We start from the raw sequence: 19,703 nt of genomic DNA on the forward strand, positions 1-19,703 counted from the left end.
TTACAGGGGTGTCCCCCCAGCCCTCATGGGGCAGCTCTGCTCCTGGTAGCAGAGCCACGCACCTGCAATCGTGTTGCTACCAACCACCCTCTTCTGCTGCCAGCCCCTTCTGCAGCCTGCCTTGCCCACTTGCAATACTGACCATCACCTAGGGGTTAACATGGACCCTGCAGTACAAACCTTTATGTAGGTGCAACATACGAGTGGTGCCAAGGGACTGGTAATCAGAATATCAGAAAGGTCTTAGGGGATAGGAAACATGTGGTATGGATAAGGTGGGCACAGAACAGCTCTGGATGCCTCAGCCAGGCTCTGCAGAACCAGAGGGAAGTAAATCCCTATGTGTGGTCATTGTGTGGCTGCAATGTGTGTGCAGGGCACAAGGACTTCTCTGGTCCCCTGCCCTGGGGAGGGATTGATCACAGATATCTTCCTCAAACAGGAACCTTCCTCCTCCTCCTCTTTTCACATTCCCCCAAAAAGTGGTACCCCCCCATCACTAGCCAGAAGAACCTGCCTTGGGCCAGAGGCTGATCTTGGAAAGACTTCACTAAACACCAAGACATCAAGCAACCCCCACTTAGCTTTTTCCCTCACCCCATTCCTAAACCCACCCCACTGTTGTCATAGGGCAAACACATAAGGCAAAACGTCCTAATCGGGACAGCCAGCTCCCACCTTTTCATCACCAGAAACAGGATGCATCCCTTCCTCTAGCTCTGGGTTGGTGGTCGCTGCTTCCCAGGGTCCATTTGGCCATGCCAGCATTGCTGTCTCCTGTCTCCAGCCAAGCCTGGTGAGCAGCACATCACCTTGCTCTCTGCCCAGCAGCTCCATGTTCTCCCTCTGTCCTCTCCTTCTCCTGTGAGAGCCTCAGCTGTGCTCCCAAAATCTCCCTCCACCTGGCCCAAGGCTGCATGTTCCTCTCCAGCCCCTCAGAGCTCAGAGCCACAGCCTTTCTCCATCACCTCTATTTCAATTACAGCCTCTTGAAACATTTCAGTTAGGATTTGAACTGTTTGGTGGAATTTGTATCTAGCAAAAACTGGATTTGCTTCTCTATTATAGGCACTCCCTACGTATGAGAACAAGTTCCCAATGCATTAGCATTCTGGTCACCATGTCGCCACGTACAAAAGGTGCCACTGCTTTTTTAATGCTTTCCTCCCCCTGCTCTAGAGGACGAAGCAGCCTCCAGTTTCTCCTTGGGGTGTGCTCTGTGCAGAGCCTCACAAGCAAACTACAAGTGTCAACGATGATTATGATTCATAACCAGAGTATTTAATGCCTGGTTTTTCCAACCCCATTTTTTTTCCCTCAGACCCTGCAGTCTAGGTGTGCAGGAGCCATCAGTGCCGTGTGCTGCTGGAAGGGGTTGGTCCTGCCACAGAAAAACATCTTCCATCTGCTTTATAAATGAGGACCATAAAGAGTTTTGTACAACAACTCCCCCTCCCAGCTGCTTGCTTTGACTCCGAGCATATGATTGAGTCAGGTAAAATCAGCTTCAGTCCGGGCAGGAGTGGTCCAAGAGGGCAGGGTGCCAACAAAGAGACAAGGCGAACATGAAGGAGAGGAACATGTTCTGCTCTAAAACTCCCTTGGTTCCAGTGAGGTTGGATGTGTAAATCTGCTGGTTTATAGAGGAGATTTTTCTTCACGTTGCTTTGGCTGTGTAGGTAAAACCTGTGTGAAATTTCACCAGGGAAGAGGATGCACTTTGAGATAGTTCTTCTGCTCTGCTCCAGCCCACTTGAGATGTTGGCCAGTGCTTCTCTGCTTGCAGGTGGTGAATGGTGTGAAAATTGCAACTGGGCAGAGACCTGCATGGGGAAAGACAGCAAATAATAATGAAGAGGGGTAACTGTGTCTTATCCCCCCTTTTGTGGGGGCTACATATAAGCCCAAGCCATAGGGGTTGGCTTTTGGGTGCTGGATCCAAGGTTTGTATCTTAGAGATGGCATGTGGGAAGGGTCCTGCGGGATTTGAACCCTGGCAGGTGCCATTTCTCCATGTCACATCTTCATGCAGAGGTCAGTCTGCTCTCCACCATCAGGTGATGATAAAAACCAAAAGCTTTGGAAACAGCAGTTTTCTAAGGGAAAGAAAGGCTGGTACGCTTGAGATGCACTTGGCTGTGGCTTCGTATTGAACTGCACAGTCAGTTGGTCTGGAGGGAAGAGGTATGTCCCGCCTTGCTTACCTGCAGCCTGATGCGGCTGTCTAAAGCAAAGTCCAGCTGCACCTAGATGTGCCACTTTGACTTCTAGACTTGATGCTGCTCTACATCCTGTTGCTTTTGCAGGAGAAAAATCCTCTAAGTCTCTAGGTAAATAGGACCTGCTGGCTTTTTATAATGCATTTGCAGTTTTCTGAGCTCTCTGCAGATGAGCAGCGCTGAGCGTGGGTCTCGCGTTGTGTAGAGCAAACTTGCCATCTAGTGGGTGAGAGCATCTCTGCAGAGGTGGCTCGGGTTTATTTGCCTGCAACAGTCACCAGAGCGGGATTTATCGCTAGTGGGTACGATCTGAAAGAGAGAGCTTCCACTTAACCTAGCCTTTGGTGTGAGAAAAGTACCTTCCCACAATGACTGATGCAACTCGTCTACGTCCACTAATTGCAAAGAGACTGGGTGCCCAGTTTTGACACCAAGCTCACTTTTAACCTGCTAATATTAGGCAAGATGGATCCCGTGCGCATGGCCACAGGCAGTAAAAGGCCACAGGACACTGTCCTGGGGATTTACCATCTGTCTGTGGCTTTTTTTTTGATTCTGTGGCTGCAACTGGAGCTCCAGGGCAGGGTTCAGTGACTGCAGAGATTTTCTTACTGCTTGCCTGATTGCCATATTTTTCATAGTTCTAATTAAAGCAAGAACTCTGCATATTTCCAACACCCATTATATGTATCTCCTTGCAGGTAATTGGATTTAAAAAAAAAATAATAATAAAAGAAACTGCTTTCTTCTGGCAGCTCCTACAAATTAGCAGTGCAGAAATGTGTTTCCCTGCAGCATGGTAGTGGGCCCCCTCTGTTAGACGCCCACGAATGCACTCAGACAATAATGTCATGGAGTGGCGGCCGGTTCACAGCTGTATTTTCTGTTGACTATCCCCAGTTTTGAGAGGATTTGGCAGTAGCTACAATTTGCTGTCCTTTGGTGCAGCAAGCATCAGAAATTCTCCAGGAAAGCATCCCCTGAGCTCAGCAGCAGTGCTCAGGAGCAGGCTCCCTCTTCCCATCCCTGGTCTTTGGAGCAACCAGGGCGAGTTTTGGTTGCAGCAGTGCCATGGGGGGGGGCTGCAGCAAGAGCAGGATTTTGTCACCCAAGGAGATGTGCAAGATTTCCTTAGCAGTAACACACAAATCAGGAGTTACTGAGCGGAGAGAGGCTCTCATCTGCAAACTCAGGGGCCATTTGTGCTCCATAAAATGTAAAGGCAAATACAAAGTATGATACAGAGTAGGGTAAGAGAAGTCCTTCTTGCACTGCAAGCATGAAATATGTTGGGTGTCAGGTTATTACTGGCTTTTGCCTATCATAAAAACAAGTCTTGAAAATCATTTAAATGTTTTTATTAAAGTTGCTGAAAGAATGGGAAAACCAGTTAATGCATTGGAATATTAAGTGATAATGCTCTTCATTTGATGGCAACCATTATTCTCATGCTCTTGAGCCCTAAAGAGTTTTTATGGCAAGAACCTTCTGTCTGACAGTCTTTCAGGCATGAAACCATTGAATGTGAACCACTTTCAAGCAGGGCTAAGAGAAATTAGAGAATTAGCAGTATAAATAGCCAGGCAGTGAGGGGTTGCGGGAGTGAAAGGTGCTTGTCCTTCTTGGGCATGGGGAGGAGAGCCTACAAACTGAGGGTAGGGGGTCCCAGGGTCTTTGCCTTCCTAAACCAATGCCCTACCCATCTTCTCTCACAGGATGATCCGTTTCCACCTCCCCCGCCATGGCCCTCCCATCAGAAGGGGTGTAGGATCCAGAGCAGTTTTGTGGTGATGGGATCACTGTCTGTGCCTCAGTTTCCCTATCCCCAGTCCCTGAGGTGGTTTGCATTGGGGGTGTTTGCACGTGGGACTGGTCCCACAAATGAGGGGTGATCTGAGGGGAAATGGATCATTTTTACTCAAGGAGTGATTCTTTTCTTATTCATATTTTCTTCTTTCTCTCTTTTCTATTCTTCTGGTCTTTTTTCCGCCCTGAGGACTGAATTGTCATTAACATTCCTTTATTTTTGCTCATTTTGGGTTTTTTTGGTTGGTTTGTCTCAAAGGGAAAAGGGGATGCAGCTTTCGTTATTTCACTCATCAGTGGGGAAGACGGGGGTTTGTTTTCTGCATTTTTCTAGGTCGTCTTTCTCTCCTGGAAGGCCAGATAGCACCTCTTTCTTTATTTCTTTGTTTCTTCTCCATTTGCTGACAGTTCCCTGTTCTGATCAAAAGGATTTAATATTTGCTTCTATTTGTCATCTTTTTTCCCTTGGATCTGCTTGACTTTTTTCATATCTAAGGAAAAATATCCATATTTCTTTTTCTTATTTTATTCCATGTTCTTGTTTTTTACCAAAAGATCTGTTTCCATGAAATGTTGTGGGGTTTTTTCCATTGCCACAGTTTTTCTAATTGATTGTCCAATTTTTTCCCTCACCTTCTTCATACTTTCTTATGTTTTTCAGTGAAGCATGGTGGACTCTTTTTCCCCAGAGTTTCAACTTTTTTTCTTTTCCCCATTTCTTCCCACTGGGGTCAGAAAGCAGGATATTCTTCCTGCACTGCTGCTCCCTGTGTGTCACCTTCCTTAAGCACAGCAGGTCAGTGACAGCCTTTATCTCATTTCTTATTATTTTTCCCCTGATGGACAAAATGGTGGCAAATATTGTTTTTCATTACTCGCATTTCTTTTCTATCATTTTTCTTTTTTTTTTTTCATGTGATCCCTCTGGTGGAACATCATGGCGGTGGTTTTCTCTCATTTTTCTTTTCTTTTTTCCTTTAATTTTCCATCCAGTTTCTCATGTCACCCAAGCAGTAAGTGGTTTTCTTTGCTCCTGCTTGGCTGGGCGGGTTTTCTTTTCTTTTTTTCCCCCTCCTCTATTCTCTTTTCACAAGGGATGAAACAACGGCATTCCTGATGGGGGCAAAGCCATAAACAGCCCCACACCCTTCACACGAGTCCCCAGGCAGGAGAGACCGTGCCCAGCATGGAGAATCCCCTTGTCCGGAGGCTCGTTTTTAAACCCCTGTTTGTTGAAGGCCATCAGGACACATAAGAAAAGGCAAAACGTGCTCCAGGCAGGTGTGCAGAAGAACTCTGAGCATTTTGGACAGCCTCTTCGTGGGACGCCTGTTGATGGGGTTGGGAACGGGCAAGGAAAGGAGAGGGTTTGCTGGTCACGGGGACACGACTCTTGGGGAGGCTGAGAGGGTGGATGTTTTGGGAGTTATTAAAGAAAACGATTCAGCATTTGCAACAATTAAATGAATAAGCCAAACCTGAGTAAGCTTCACTTCCCAGAGCTCCCTAGGAAGGACAGAGTCGCAGCCCATCACTAAAGGTTATTGATAACACTACATGGGCCCTTCACCACAAGAAGGACATTGAGGTGCTGGAGCGTGTCCAGAGAAGGGCAACGAAGCTGGTGCAGGGTCTGGAGCACAAGTCTGATGATGAGCAGCTGAGGGAACTGGGGGTGTTTAGCCTGGAGAAGAGGGGGCTGAGGGGAGACCTGATCAGTCTCTACAACTACCTGAAAGGAGGTTGTAGCCAGGTGGGGGTCATCTCCCAAGTAACAAGCGATAGGATGAGAGGAAATGGCCTCAAGTGGTGCCAGGGGAGGCTTAGACTGGATATTAGGAAAAAATTCTTCACCGAAAGAGTTGTCAAGCATTGGAACAGGCTGCCCAGGGAAGTGGTGGAGCCACCATCCCTGGAGGTGTTTAAAAGATGCATAGACCTGGTGCTTAGGGACATGGTTTAGTGGTGGACTTGGCAGTGCTAGGTTAACAGTTGGACTTTATGATCTTAAAGGTCTTTTCCAACCAAAACGATTCTATGATTCTACATTTCCCAGAAAAATGGGAAAGAAATCAGTAGAAAGAATAAACAGCTCTGAACATTCACCTTTTCTGGGATCCCTGAGGGATCAGCTGGGCAAGGGTCTGCCAGGAAAACATCTCAGGCTCTTCAGCTTTCTCCAGGGATATGGGGAACTGCCAACAGCAGCACGAGGATGTCTCCATTTGTCCATCATTGCCTGCAGTTTCCTAGGGATAATGTGATCTGGTCAGCAAAATTGCTCCAGATTAATGAGCTTTTTCTAGAGGGTGTGGGGATTTATATATATATATGTATATATATGAGAACATTCACTGCTGTATGACCACACTTCTGCAAGAATGAGGATACTTAAGAAACATGAGCAGAAAAGCTCTTGTTGGCTGGTGTTCTCCAACACCAGCAGGATCTAATGGCCATAAATCAAACGTGTTCAGTTAATTACTGTCACTTCCTCAGGGATGGTGGAAGTTATTGGGAAAACACCTTTGATTAATCCCCATTACCTAGAATTGATGGCAAATCTTTGTTAAAACCCACCAATGTCTCTGCTTAGCCACTGCTACCCACAATGCTCTAGGACAAGGGGTATCACCCTACAAAAAAAAATGTCTTCATTGAAATTCATTAGAAAGCTGAGAAATTGCCACTACAAGGTAAGCACGGCTCATCATCACTCATTGCTCAAAATTGCCAGGAATAACGAGAGTGCCTTATCCAGAGTAAAAACAGATATCCTGACTCCCTACAGAGATGATGGCATTTATCCCCATAAATTATATGTATTTCCACTGCATGCAGTCACCTCGGAGCAATTCACCTTTGCAGAAAGTCGCTGGTCCCTCCAGCACGCCCTGCCCTCATGGCAGTCAACCAGCGTACAACGAAACTGGTTTCCAATCACAACCGTGTCCTTACAAGCACCGGGAACTGGGTACATTAAGTTGGCTGGAATTCCTAGGGATGCTGGGAATTAATCAGGTGATGGCAAATCGGCTCCTTATCAACCATCATTAGCTCCCATTTCGCTGGAAAAGAGAGGAATTACTCACCATGTGCACAAATCGCCTCAAATTAGCTGACGTCGCCCATGGAGAAGGGGAACGAAGCAGCTTGAGACAAATACACCACCAATTGACTGCCAGTGCCCCAGTCGTAAATAATAACGGGAATTGTTCGATATAAGTACAAAACGCATCTAATAAATCTAATTACCTAGAAATTAAGAGAATTAATCAGCATAAGACAAGCCGAGCCCTGCTTAACAGCAATACCAGCCATTCCATGCCAATGATCAAATTATGGTTTATCAACAAAATATGTACCTGATGAAGCAGCGCTCTTCAGGGGTGCTGGGAACTGATCATGGCAGCCAGAGAAATGGAAAGAAACACAAACAAAAACCACGCTGTTTACCTGGTGGGTTTCTCAAGGTCGAAGGGGAGGTTTTGTCATGGCACAAGCAGGTCTCTTCACCACCCAAACCAGAGCCTCCCTCCAAACAGAGTTACCCTCTGTGAGCAAACTCTTTGATACTTGCTATTTTCAGGGGTGTTTAACTAAATATGTTAAAACAGTTGAACAGCTACAGCTCATCTTGATCATCACAAACGCCCTAGAAATAGTGGAAGACAGTATAAGCAAAAGCGCTGCTGATTAAGTAGCATCCTACAGAAATTATTGGAATTAGATAGTAGACAGCAAATATGCCTTTAGTTAAGCACTACTGCACACTGCATTACCGTATGACACTAATAACTAACCAGGAGGAAAAAAAATGGCTTTTACAGGCTGATAGTGTCTCAGAATAGTAGAAATTAATCAGCAGATGGTAAATGTACATCCATAAAATCGCCATGCTCCACACTCCCTATTGATTGGCTGGAGTTAGTCATGATAATCAAAGGAATATAGCTGATTAACCAGTATTGCCCAGGAATAGTGTGAATCAGTTAATTAACATAAGGCAGGTACATTTTCATTTAGTCTACACTGACTAGGAGCTGTGGGTATTTCTCATCATAAGCAGAAATTGTCTGCTTACCTGGCATTTCCCAGGAAACTGCTACAATCAAATGTGACTAAAATTAACTGCCACCCCCGAAAACGGCAAGAGCACCAGACTGTATCAGCATAAAGTAACTATATCTTCAATTAGCGACTACCTGTAATTCATACAAATGATAGGGGTATTCACAACAGCCCCAAATGGCTCCGATTAACCAGCGTGGCTTAAGAATCAGGATAATTAATGAGCAGGAGGCAAATATATGTAATATACACAAGTAAACACCCTTATCCTCCGTTCCCTGGGATGGCTGGTGCTCCTGTTGTGCCCAGGAGGTGATCGCAGACCAGCTGAGCCCCTTCCCCCCAGTCTCCTGGCCAGTCCGCATGGATGCTCTGACCCTTGGGGACTAAAGCTTCTGCTGGGCGATGCTGGATGAGACCCAGGTGCAGCCATGCTGGTCCATGACAGAAGTTTGCTCCCTTGTGAGCCCCCATCCTGGACAGGTCGAATTTGTACCCATCACTGGCTCTCCAGCCTTGCAAATGGCTTTGCCCACCCCACTCAAAGTCTCGTGCCCTCCATCTCTGGCTGGCCCTCAGGCCAACGCTGGCCAGGTCCAGCACTCCCAGGCAGCCGGTGGTGCTGGTCCAACTCCAGGCTTGGCTGAGAAGGACTTCAGACTTTTGCTACCCGGGTCAGGCCGTTCATATTTGCAATCTGTTCCTATTCAGCTGCCTCCAGCTTTGCAGCATATTTTTCTAGCTTGCAGTAAGTCCTTTTCACATTGCCCCAGGGTCTCCACGCTGTTCTTAGCACATGCTTTGACTTGTAGCCTTAACGCTTCCGCTCAGCAATGGTACCTGTGGCCCAGCTGCGTGCGTGTGAACACACGCCTGCCCACAGCGACGCAATGAGATCCAAATGGCGTCTGTTAAGCGCCAGGAGAAGCACAGAGCTCTGGCTAACAGCCTGCTAGGGATACAGGTGCTTACTGGTGAGCAATTTCCCACATGCCTATGCAATAATTCCAGCTAATTACCCTCACCTGCAATACCTGCAGAAGGATGAGGACGATGTTTTCCTTCTGACAAACACCACCGATTATGCAGAAGTCTCTAATGTGGCTGGGACATGATCATCCTAATGCAACTGCTCCTCACTGCTCTGCCCGCCGTCTCCCTTCCAGAAAAGATGAGAGCTGCTCAGATGAAATGAGGATGCCACCAATTACTCTGCATTTCTCAGAGGGGCAAATTTAATCAGTGCAAAGCAAATATATCAGCCGTGAACCCCAAGTATCCGCAATCTCCAGGCATTAGGAGACGCTCACCGTAAGTAAATCTCTCTAATGGGTGAGCACTCTCCATAAAAACATACAAAATCGCTCAACAAGAAGGCAAGTGATCTTCCAGCTAAGCAGCACTGCTGCAGGTGGGTGGCTCTGTCAACAGTAGAAAATACGGAATTTCAAATCTCAGTCTGGCCTCAATTCATTTCATCCAAGCAGGAGGTGGGGAGCACCTTCAGCTTCACCCCCTGGGAGGCTCAAGGCCACCATAGGCAGCAGGATGGGGGAGCTCCCAGCACAGGTCCCTCATGGTTCAACATGCCCCTTTCACCAGCACAGATACCATAGTCCCTTCTGTTTCCCTGGGCAAAGCATGCTCTGCATTCCTTACCGTCACAGGTTGCCAGATCCAAGGCCCTCGGCCAACCTCCCCGGTCGCCAGGCAGAAATCTCCTTCTGCAAACATCCAGCGATGTCAGAGCTGCTTCCCCGACCTCCGCACGGCTGGAAACACCTTATGTTATTATAGTGGATTATTAGATTATTGTTGTATTATATTAGTGTATACATACTAGTATACTGGAATATTACGTTACATTACATTAATTGGATGAGAACAATCATTTCTCTGTTTCAGGCCACACATCCTTTGCTTGGCGTAAGAGTCTCCCAATACCACCCTTAGTCCTTTATTGCTACCAAGAATATTCAGAATCTCTGACTGCTGTTTTTTTATATCATTTCAAATTATATTGAGATATAAATCAGCATCTGCTCCCAAACTGCGTGTCGTACATCACCATTTCCAGGAGTGTAGGAGTTTCTAGGATGTGTCTCATTCCCAGTCCCAGAAGCAGATGGGATGAGATGGGGTGGGATGGGGGCATATTTCAGCACTGAGACCCATGCAGACAGGCAGAGGGGACCACACACAGTCCTTCCTTCCTGTTTTCCTCTGTTTTCTTCTTTTGGCTGGTAGCAAGCTGTAGTTTTCAGGTGAAAAGAGTTGGAGTTTTACAGGCGGTTGGTGATTTAGAGACCCAAGTTTCTGGTGTTACACTTACACTTTTAAGTAGGGTAACCTTGGCTGCCGAAGGAGAAAGAGTTCAGCACAGTCCTGCAAAGAAACACTCAAAAAAACCTAAAAAAAAAAAAAAAATTAAAAAATTAAAACCTTTAACTTAATCACTCCCATACATGCACAGTTATCTAGCTGTTGGCTAACACACACACCAGTGACAGAGCAAACGATGCAAAGTGATGATAACATTGAAAGATATTTAACAGGTTTTGTCTGTAAAAATAGGGAGTTTTTTCTTTTGCCCCGCCTCTATTTATTAGAGAGGGAAAAGGCTTGTCAGAGAGAACTTCAGTTCGCAGTCCTTGCAAAGGTCACACTATTACAAAAGATTTTAAAAGAGCCAGGCAAATTACAAACATATATGGGCTATATCAGAACAACCTTTCACAACCCCTGTACGTTACTTCCGAGGCAATCTAAATGTCAGGGAATGGTCAAGAAAACAAACAGAACTAACTGTGGCACGTGCATCCTTGCAGAGCGTGAGCCCCACAGCAGACATCCGTGCATCTCTGCCAAATCCCCCTTTTAGGAATACCGGGGGAGTCCAGGGCATCATTAGACCATCGGAAAGACGAAGGATGGTCTGGAGCCCAGTTAGCAGAAGCAGTACAGTTGAGCAGAAAGTTCTGTACATGTAAATATAGCTATAGGCTTGCTGCTGCCTGTTCAAGGTCTGTAGCAGTAAGAGCTATCCTGTCCCGGACAGGTTTTTTTAAGCAGAGAAAAGCCCAAAAGATGAAGCGTGCTGCTGGCACTTGCTGCAGCAGGCTGGTTAGCTTGAACTGAACCATCCTCTGACATGTCAAACCCTCGACCTGGGGAAAAGATACGGCTGGTGCTAAAATTGTAGCAGGAGCAAAGGATTTAAGAGCTCACAGCTCTACCTGGATTTTTTTTTTTTTTTACTATGTGCAAATATGGGAGTATTTTCTTTTTAAACCTCCTATTTTAATAAGCAAACAAAACCAAAAAAGCAATCCTTAAAAAAAAAAATGGCTGAGATCTGCAGTCCTGCTAGGCTTTGCTTAGCTCAGGTTTTCCCTGCTACCAGGAGAACTGGAAGGTTAATGTTGGGTTTGTTGGGGGTTTTTTTTAAATAGAAAAACATTGACTTATACATAAGGATCAGTCCCAAGCATCCCCAGCAAGGGGAAAAGCCGGATCCACACACCCACGGTCACTATTATCACAGTAAAAATAGTGATGGCTGGAATTATCTTCCCTGATAATTATCTTCCCTGATAATACCGGTTTTCCTTGGGGTTCTCCTTGCGTTACAGGGCTTCTCCCTTGTGCTTTTATCTCCTCTTTACGTATAAGGCAGAGGTGAATGTTTGTGGTGTGTGTTTTCATACAGCACTCCTTGCATCCGACAGCACGGTTTACATTTTGGGCTCACCAGAGGGCACGCGGAAACCACGCACCAGGGAGAGGCAGCCCCGAGCCCTTCCTGGGTCACCATCGAAAGACCAGCAACATAAAAAGCACAAAAGAGATTATCAGTTCGGGTCTCCACCCCGATTAAAACACCACAAAAAGGAAGATTTGATCCAATTCTGTGTCAGGTGCTGGGAGTGAGTGATGGACAGCTTTCACCCAGGGATATTCAAACAGAGGGCTTTCATTCCTAGCGACTTTTCCACAGCAATTTCTGTTAAACAACTTCTCTTCCTGAACAAAAGGCTTGTGGTTACCCAGATCATGTTATTTCTGAAAGCTCCTCCTTACATCTTCCCCGTAACCCAGACCTCTTCACACCCCGATAAGAACTCAATGCCAGCGCTGGCAGCGAGCGCCTCCCCGATTCGTGCTCTTTGCACCAAGTGGGTTTCAATGCAGGGCAGCTTTGGAAATCTTTAACCAAAAATACGTTATTGAAAATGCCAGTCAAGCCCACACGGTGAAGGGCCCGACGGAGCTGGAGCCCCCAGCTTTCACCACGCAGCCCCATGGTGTTCCTGTTGTTTAATCCTTGTTCAAGATCTCTTAAATCCTCCGTAGACCATCCCTTGTTACAGGTGCACGAAACGCTATAAAATAGACATTGCCAGGTAATATTTTGTTACAGACGATGTTTTCTGTAGCATTATGAGTCACATGTTGCTTCATCAGAACTTTCCAGATTCTTTATAAACACATCATTTTTTTTCTTTTGTTCCCTACATGACAGTTCATTTCTGGCACAGAGCGTTGGCTCTAGGTATTTCATCCAGCTTTCATCATGAGTTTGGTTATACTAAATTAAAAATAACATCTTGTGCTTTCAGATTCTTGCATTTCCTTCAACAGGGACACATTTTGCACAAGACACTTTCAAGGCTGCATCAGTATCCCGAAGCTGTGCTGTCTGGTAGATGTTCCAAGCATGAGTCAAGGCAGAAGCATCAAGTTTTATGAGTTTTAATGACATCACTTGAAATCACGTGGCCCATCCCTCCTAGGATCCCCTGCACATCACGCAGCTTCTCCTGCACAGATCTCTCTCTGTTCCTCCCCGTCTGTCTGCTCAGCATCTTTCCTTCTCACCATTTTTTGCATTTCACAACCAACAGCAGTTGCTGCATCTCACTGTAATTTTTCACTCTGCATTCCAACTAAAACCTTGGTTTCTGCAACACGTGCCATGTCTCCATTTTAACAACCCATCGCGCACTCCCCGTTCTGCATCTCGTCTCAAAACTCGGCATCAGCATCACGCTATGCCCCATCTCACTGCGTTTCCATTTTCAATCTCATTGCATCTTCTACATTACACATATGTCAACATTTACACCCCAACCACAATACTCGCGCAGCTGAGCGGGCAGGCTCAGCCCAGTCGCTTTCCTTGCACTGCCCTCCTGTAATGAGCACATCTCATCCTAATTACTGTATTTAGCCCTGAAAGCCAGGGAAAGAGGCTCATGGTTACTGTCAAGGGGGAGCCCAGGCTGGAGCACACCACCTCTGCTCCCAGCAGCTCAGGAGACCTGCACATCTCCTCCAGCCCAGGAAAACCGGGGACAAAACTGAGCGACCATTTCAGACTCTCGGGGATATGAGCATCTGTGCTTTGAGCTGTGCCATATCCTAACAGGTCCCTTGCAGGTCCTTCGCACTCCCCCAGGGCGCGGGTGCGTATCCAGCGGCTGTACGTCACATTTCCATGGTGTGCTACTGCAAACAGGGGTGAGCTTTGTCTGTCCATGACACATGGGAAGACCATCAGCCATCTCGGCCTGGTGTCCCCTTTGCAAAGGCTGCGGAGAAGCTGCCTCCGGAGCACAACCTTGGCCCCGGCACAGCAGCCGCTGCTGCTGTCTGTGCAAGAAAACGCTGCGCAGGGGCAGGAGAGGTGTAGGACTGCTGCAGATCTGTCATCTCAGATGTTCGTCTCTGCAGTGAAAATACATCCTGACAGGCCCACGGAACAGCCCTCAGCACGGTTAAATCTCTGTGATAAGTTACCTTCTTGCAGAGTGAACAGCTCTGGTAACAAACGAGTGGACTGTGACCTGCAGTGTAGGAGTAAAGGGAATTACTGAGCATTTTAAGGAGATTTATCATTTCCCTGCTCATCGGTAGGTGTCAGCTTTGACATTTTTTTTTTCCCCCCACTTTTGTAAATGATCTCTTTCCTGCGGAGTAAACTTTACATTGCCGGACAGCAACGCTGTTATTTACTGATGATGCTGGAGACAAACATATACCGCAGCCACCTCCACAGAAGGAGGGCTGTGCCTTTTAGCTGTACAGCAACACGCTCACTCTGACCCCAGCCGCAGCACCTACACCTCGTTTTGGCTGCACAGCTACAGTCTGGGAAGCAATAAAGCCGGAACCTGCTTGTGGTGAGCAAAATCTTAATCAGCAGCAAAGCTGGCACGGGTCTGCAGGATTTGGCCAAGCCCCAGCACCTTTTAGATGAGTCAGGAAAGCCCAAATGCACAGCACTGGTCTGCAAGGTTTCAGACACTCCCTCTTCACCGTCTGGTTTTAAAGTCATTTTGCAACTCAGCTGGCAGGCAGTTTTAATCCAGCGCACAGGGGCTGAATACAGCACTGGGACATCGCAGGGCTTCCAGCTTTGCACCCGATGACGGTTGTGGGAGCATGTTCCCAGACACACATCTCCTACAACCTCATGCCTGCCAGTTCTCCTGGGTGAGACTCCTCTGACCATCAATAAATGCAAGTTGGACTGAACATTTTCCCCATCCCCTCCTTCTCCCAGCTGCTGCGGTTGTGGGGCTCCTCTGCGGTGCACTGCAGAGAAGGCATTTCCCACCCACACAGCCCGGGTTATCCCCCGTACCATCACAGGGCCCTGCTCCGGTGGGCAACCCTCTTCAGGGGCTTGCTGGGGAGTGAGTCCTCCTTGCCTTGAGGATCTGCCTGGTCCACCCTCCCTGGCCCTTTGCTTTCCATCTGGAGGACAGATAACGCTCAGGAATTATCTCAGGATCTTCCTGCAGAGGATGCTGCTGTTCCCCATTTGACCCCCTGACTTGCTGGAACAAAGAGCAAATCCAGACCTTACATGAACATGCAAAGGACCTTGGACATGCAAGACAAGGAGTACCCAGCTGTTTTGAGGACAGAAGTGTTGCACTTTAGACACTCTAAAAGCATAAGCAATGCTTACCTGCTTCCCTTTAACAGGGGTCTGCTGGAGTCAGCCATGCAACTACCAATACTGAGGCCAAAAAGCCTCCGTCAGCCCACAGCTCCTCCTGCAGTGGAAGGTGAAAAACCAGTTGAACCTCTGAAAGCGGGTGAAATACTCTCTGTGCCCTCAGAGCTTGCCCTGCAGTGGGGTCTCACACTTGCACCCACCAGCGGAGGGGGTGGAGGGGGCTCCACAGCAGCCACCTGAGCATGATCATGTGGACACTGGTGGGTATGGAGACATCAGGGTCTTTGGGGGGGAAGATGAGGTCTTCTGCCGAGCAGAAGGGATAAAGCTGGCACAAGAAAAAGGAGGAGAAAGGGACAGTTTGTGTGGGATCCCAGACCACGGCAGCGAAGCTCTGGAGCTGCATTTCTGGAGGAGAAATGGGAGCCTGGACAGATGAGAAGGGCTGTGTTTGCATCCAGCTCCAGCAGCACCAAACAGCATTTGTACAGGTGACCTGCACCTTTCCAGCTTTATTCCAAGAGCAAACATTTTTCCTACATAGGAGGGAAGGTACAAAACCGTCAAAATCAGAGAGCAGCATGAGCTTAGCTCTGACTCTTCCATCTGACACCTACCAACCTATTCCTCTGCTCCTCTGAGAAGCTGCCAACAACATCGTCAAATGTCGCAGGGACATGAAACAGAAGCCAAGCACCCTGAGCATGCTGAGCAGGAACAGCCGGGTGGTTCTCATGCTCTAGGTCAGGGTTTGCCTCTGCAAGCCATGAAAACAAGGCAGATGTCCGTATGGGGAGCTACTGGCATTGCATGATCAAAATAGCCCCGCTTCAGGACTGCCTGCAAAGTGTGTGGTTACACACCGCTCCCATACTCAGCTGTTCTTCCCGGTCTTTGACAGCAAAGCATCTTCTCCCTGCAATCCTCTGGATGGCTCCAAAGCAAAGCAATACGACTCGCTGCAGCACCCAAAGCGGCAGAGGCAATGCCGACAGCACCAACCTCCCCCAGCCAGAGCAAGAGCTGCAGGTCTCAGTGCTGAGCAGGTTCCCACCTGCACCCCTGTGTTAAAAAAATGGTCGAAGTCGGGGGGGGAAATTAAAAAAAAAAGGAATGTATGAATATTTCAAAAGACAAAAGGTCTAGCTCCATCCACTGCCTCACACCATTCTTTACATGCTTCCCCCACCCATGCATTAAATTGACTCCAAAACCCCAACACTTCTACGGGACTGTGAGTGCTAAGTCTTCACGTAAAACTCCAGTGCAAGAGAACTCCCATCCCAGGTCCCATTTAAAAGGAGACTCCCGCTCCAGAATCAAATACAATAAACAGACCTCAATTAGATCAAGTAGGTTTCCTTTTTTTTTTTTTTTTCCCCCCTGTTATTGCTACAGGCAGCCTTAACCAAATCAAAACATTTCAGCAGGAGTGAGGCCAGACTGGGAAACTCCCAGGCGAGGGTCATCTGAGCTGAACCATCGACCTCTGTGCATTAAAACCAGAATAACAGCATTTGCACTTAATAACAGCTTAGAAGGCACTGCCTGGTTCTGCAGGGAGGTGACGAATTTGCAGGCACTACATGTGTCAGCCCGAGATCTCATCACTAGACACCTTCCTGAGCAGCTGTCCTCCCCAGGACATCACCACTGGGGTAAGGCTGCAGCATTTGTCCTGCACCGGTAGCCAGAGAAACATCTGCTCCTTGCTGCAGCTGTGGCAGATTTCACATCTGGACGTGGCCAACTTAAAGTAACACCAGTTTAACGTAAGGCAAAGCCTCGGTGCTCTGCCTGCAAGACTTTCCCCCAGCCTTGCACCCAAACCTGGAGGTGTCCCTGCCACAGCTGGCTTGTGCCCCTCTTCTTCTGGGCTTCTCCCAGCCCTGTCCTCCAGGCTCAGCTCTGTCGTACCTGCGTCTTCTGCAGCACGAGCAGTTCCCCGCGCACGTGCAGCCCAGGGCTTTGCGCCCGGAACATTGCAGCCAGCACCCAGGCGTGTGGGCCCAGCACCCTTCACCAGGTCTCAGCACCCAGCACCGTGCACCCAGAGCCTTGCACTCAAACTCTGTGCACAGGAGACAGGGCTCTGCACCTGGACCCTGCACCCCAGCACTGTGCACCCCAGTATCTGGGACCCTGCACCTGGCACCCAGGACCCTGCACCCAGCAACCCAAGGTCCTGCGCCCAGGCACCAGCTTCTGGTACCCTGCACCCTACCACCCCAGACTGGGCACCCAGACCGAGCACCCCAACTGGTTGCACCCCAGCATCTGGGACTCTGCACCCCAGATCCTGACCCCCTGCACCTAGCACCCAAGGCCCTGCACCCAGATCATGCACCCCAACATGGTGCACCACACCACCGTCCCCACTCCGCTGGGCACGCACACAGCCCATCAGCCCTCCTCATCCCCGTCCCCACCACTCCTAACCCCGCAGCATCCTCCTGCGATGGTTTACACACCCAATGCAGAGACCGAAAACAAAAAGGAGGAGATTTGTTACCATTGGCTTAAAGAAGAGGAGCTGTCTGGGTTGCTTTGCCCCCACAGCACCTGGCAAACCCACACAGACAGAGATGTCATAGTGGCGATCACCTGCAACATCTCCAGAGGAAAGATGAAGATCAAGGAGGACAAGTCTGAGGCACCTCAGCGAGACCCAGCTCACCCCTCAGCCTGAGCTCATAACCCATGGCCACCTCCAAAGCCAAAGGGGAGGAAGAGGCTCCTCTATAGGACAAAATATATATGGAGATGTGTCCAAGAAAACCCCATTAAAACTTTCTCTGCGTTACGCAGCCACAGGAACATGATGCATCGATGGAGTGGCTGTTCCCCAAACCCAGCGATCAGATGAGTCCCCACCAGGCCGTGACCCACCTGATATTTCAGGACTAACCTTGAAAATCTTGATTTGTCTGAAAGACTCCATGCGGGCAGGCAGAGACAACAAAGAAAACTTTCGACTTTTGCTACAAGGGAGAATACCTGTGTTCACCAAATTGGCAGTGTAGAAGTCCAGGTCCTTCTGTTACTAATAAACATGAAATGTTGTTCTCTGGAGAACCTTCTCTCTTTTATATCTTCAGAAACACCAGTTTGACTGTAGCCCAGCAGATGCTGTCTGACCCAGACAAAGCTTTTCTTTGGCATTCTTTCCCTGGTGAACGTGGTGGTGCTGGATGAGCCGTGGGCTGTGGCTGAAGCTTTTCTCCTCTCCTGGAATTTGGAGGGCTTCTGCAAAAGCATCCTCCAGTGACCAGTGAGTGCTGAGCCCGGCCAAAGCTCATCTCACCCTGCCACATAGCTGGGGTCCTGCCCCCGGCAGATTTGCTGGTGCTGCAGAAGCCGCCACTGGCAAGCAAAGCTTTTGGCACACTCAAACCATTTCTGGGGTGATTTTCCTGCTGAGGGTCCCCTCTGTCTTCCACGCTGCTCCTTCACCTGCCAGGCTGAAACAAGAATCCAGGTGTTTGTGCAGCGGAGATCACGGGAGATGTGGAAGCAGATGCACAGGAACAAATGCAGAGTCACTGCACGAGACGCTGCGAAAACAGAGGCATGGCTTCATCCCAAGCTGCAAAACAACAAGAAAAACAAGCAAAGACAGAAACAGATGCTTCAGCTTACACTGAGCAGTGGGGAATAAAAAAAAGGTGGTAGGAGGGAGGAGGTGCAGTCCAGCCAGGCAACATCACTGCAATGTGCTGGCCTTGGGCACCAAAGCACCTGTGATAACGGAGGGTGATGCAAGTTCCTCCACCTGAAGACCTTTTTTTTGCAGCACACAGCAGGGAAGGAACAGCACTTCTGTATTTTTTTTTCCTCATTCTGTGCAGGCTCATACCACTTTCTGAGCAGTTCCGGCACGGTGAGCAAACATCTTCACCGGTCTATAAATAAATCCGTATAAAAATGGTGGGAGGGCAAAGAGGGTTTGTCTCCAGCCCAGCTGGCAACTGCTAGCCCCAGCCTGAGAGCACAGGAGACAGCTCTGGGGAGAGAAGGACCTTGTCCTAACCCGCTGCCTGCGTTGCTTTTCCTATCACTCTGCATCCTCTGAACGGCAGCTGGACTGCGACAGCCACGTGGACAAACTGTGTTGCAGGAGTTTGGGAATAAGACGGAGTTTAGCCATACATGGAGGAACATCGTGGAATTTCTATTGTTCCTCAGTTACCAAAGGGAAACTGGTGAATGCAAAATGCTTTCCTTGTTTCTATTATAGTGTCCCTGCTCCAGCACCTGGAATAGACTTTGCTGTGCATGAAACACCACAGCAGCTTGACTTCAGACATGGGATAGTTTAGAGATAAAAGTGTGAGCAAAGAGTGTTTGAATTTCCATTGTCCAGAGCTGTTTGTTTACGCCAACAGGTCCTCCAAAGAGAGGAACAAAAGACTACCTGAGATCTGAATCTCCCCTGAGCATCCTGTAAATTCTCATCCCCTTCCAAAAATTTTTACCATGCAAGCTCAAAGCCTCCAAGTCATCCTTCACCACTTCCATCCGTCACCCCCAACTCCTCCCAGACCTCGCTGGAGAAGCAGATGGTGACAAACCGACCCACTTGCTGAAGTCAGAGACCAGAGACACTGGCAGAGCCATCTGCTCCCTGGTCATCCACCAGC

The 19,703-nt window shown here is 48.3% G+C and overlaps 1 long non-coding RNA gene across 5 annotated transcripts; it reads right to left on the reverse strand.

Annotated features, from left to right (window-relative positions):
* Positions 1-680: 680 nt before the first annotated feature.
* Positions 681-18,691, reverse strand: LOC129213983 (uncharacterized). Of its 5 annotated transcripts, none has more exons than XR_008579589.1 (5): positions 17,972-18,691; positions 10,429-10,505; positions 6,886-10,347; positions 6,132-6,274; positions 681-1,823 (listed from the first exon to the last, which is right to left on the reverse strand). It is a non-coding gene; the product is annotated as an uncharacterized LOC129213983 (long non-coding RNA). The 5 variants fall into 5 exon arrangements; XR_008579590.1 differs by having other exon boundaries at positions 6,886-9,868; positions 10,160-10,505; XR_008579587.1 differs by having other exon boundaries at positions 6,886-9,255; positions 9,756-10,505.
* Positions 18,692-19,703: the final 1,012 nt, after the last annotated feature.

This window comes from Grus americana, chromosome 16, assembly GCF_028858705.1.
Source record: "Grus americana isolate bGruAme1 chromosome 16, bGruAme1.mat, whole genome shotgun sequence".
Lineage (NCBI taxonomy): Eukaryota > Metazoa > Chordata > Aves > Gruiformes > Gruidae > Grus > Grus americana.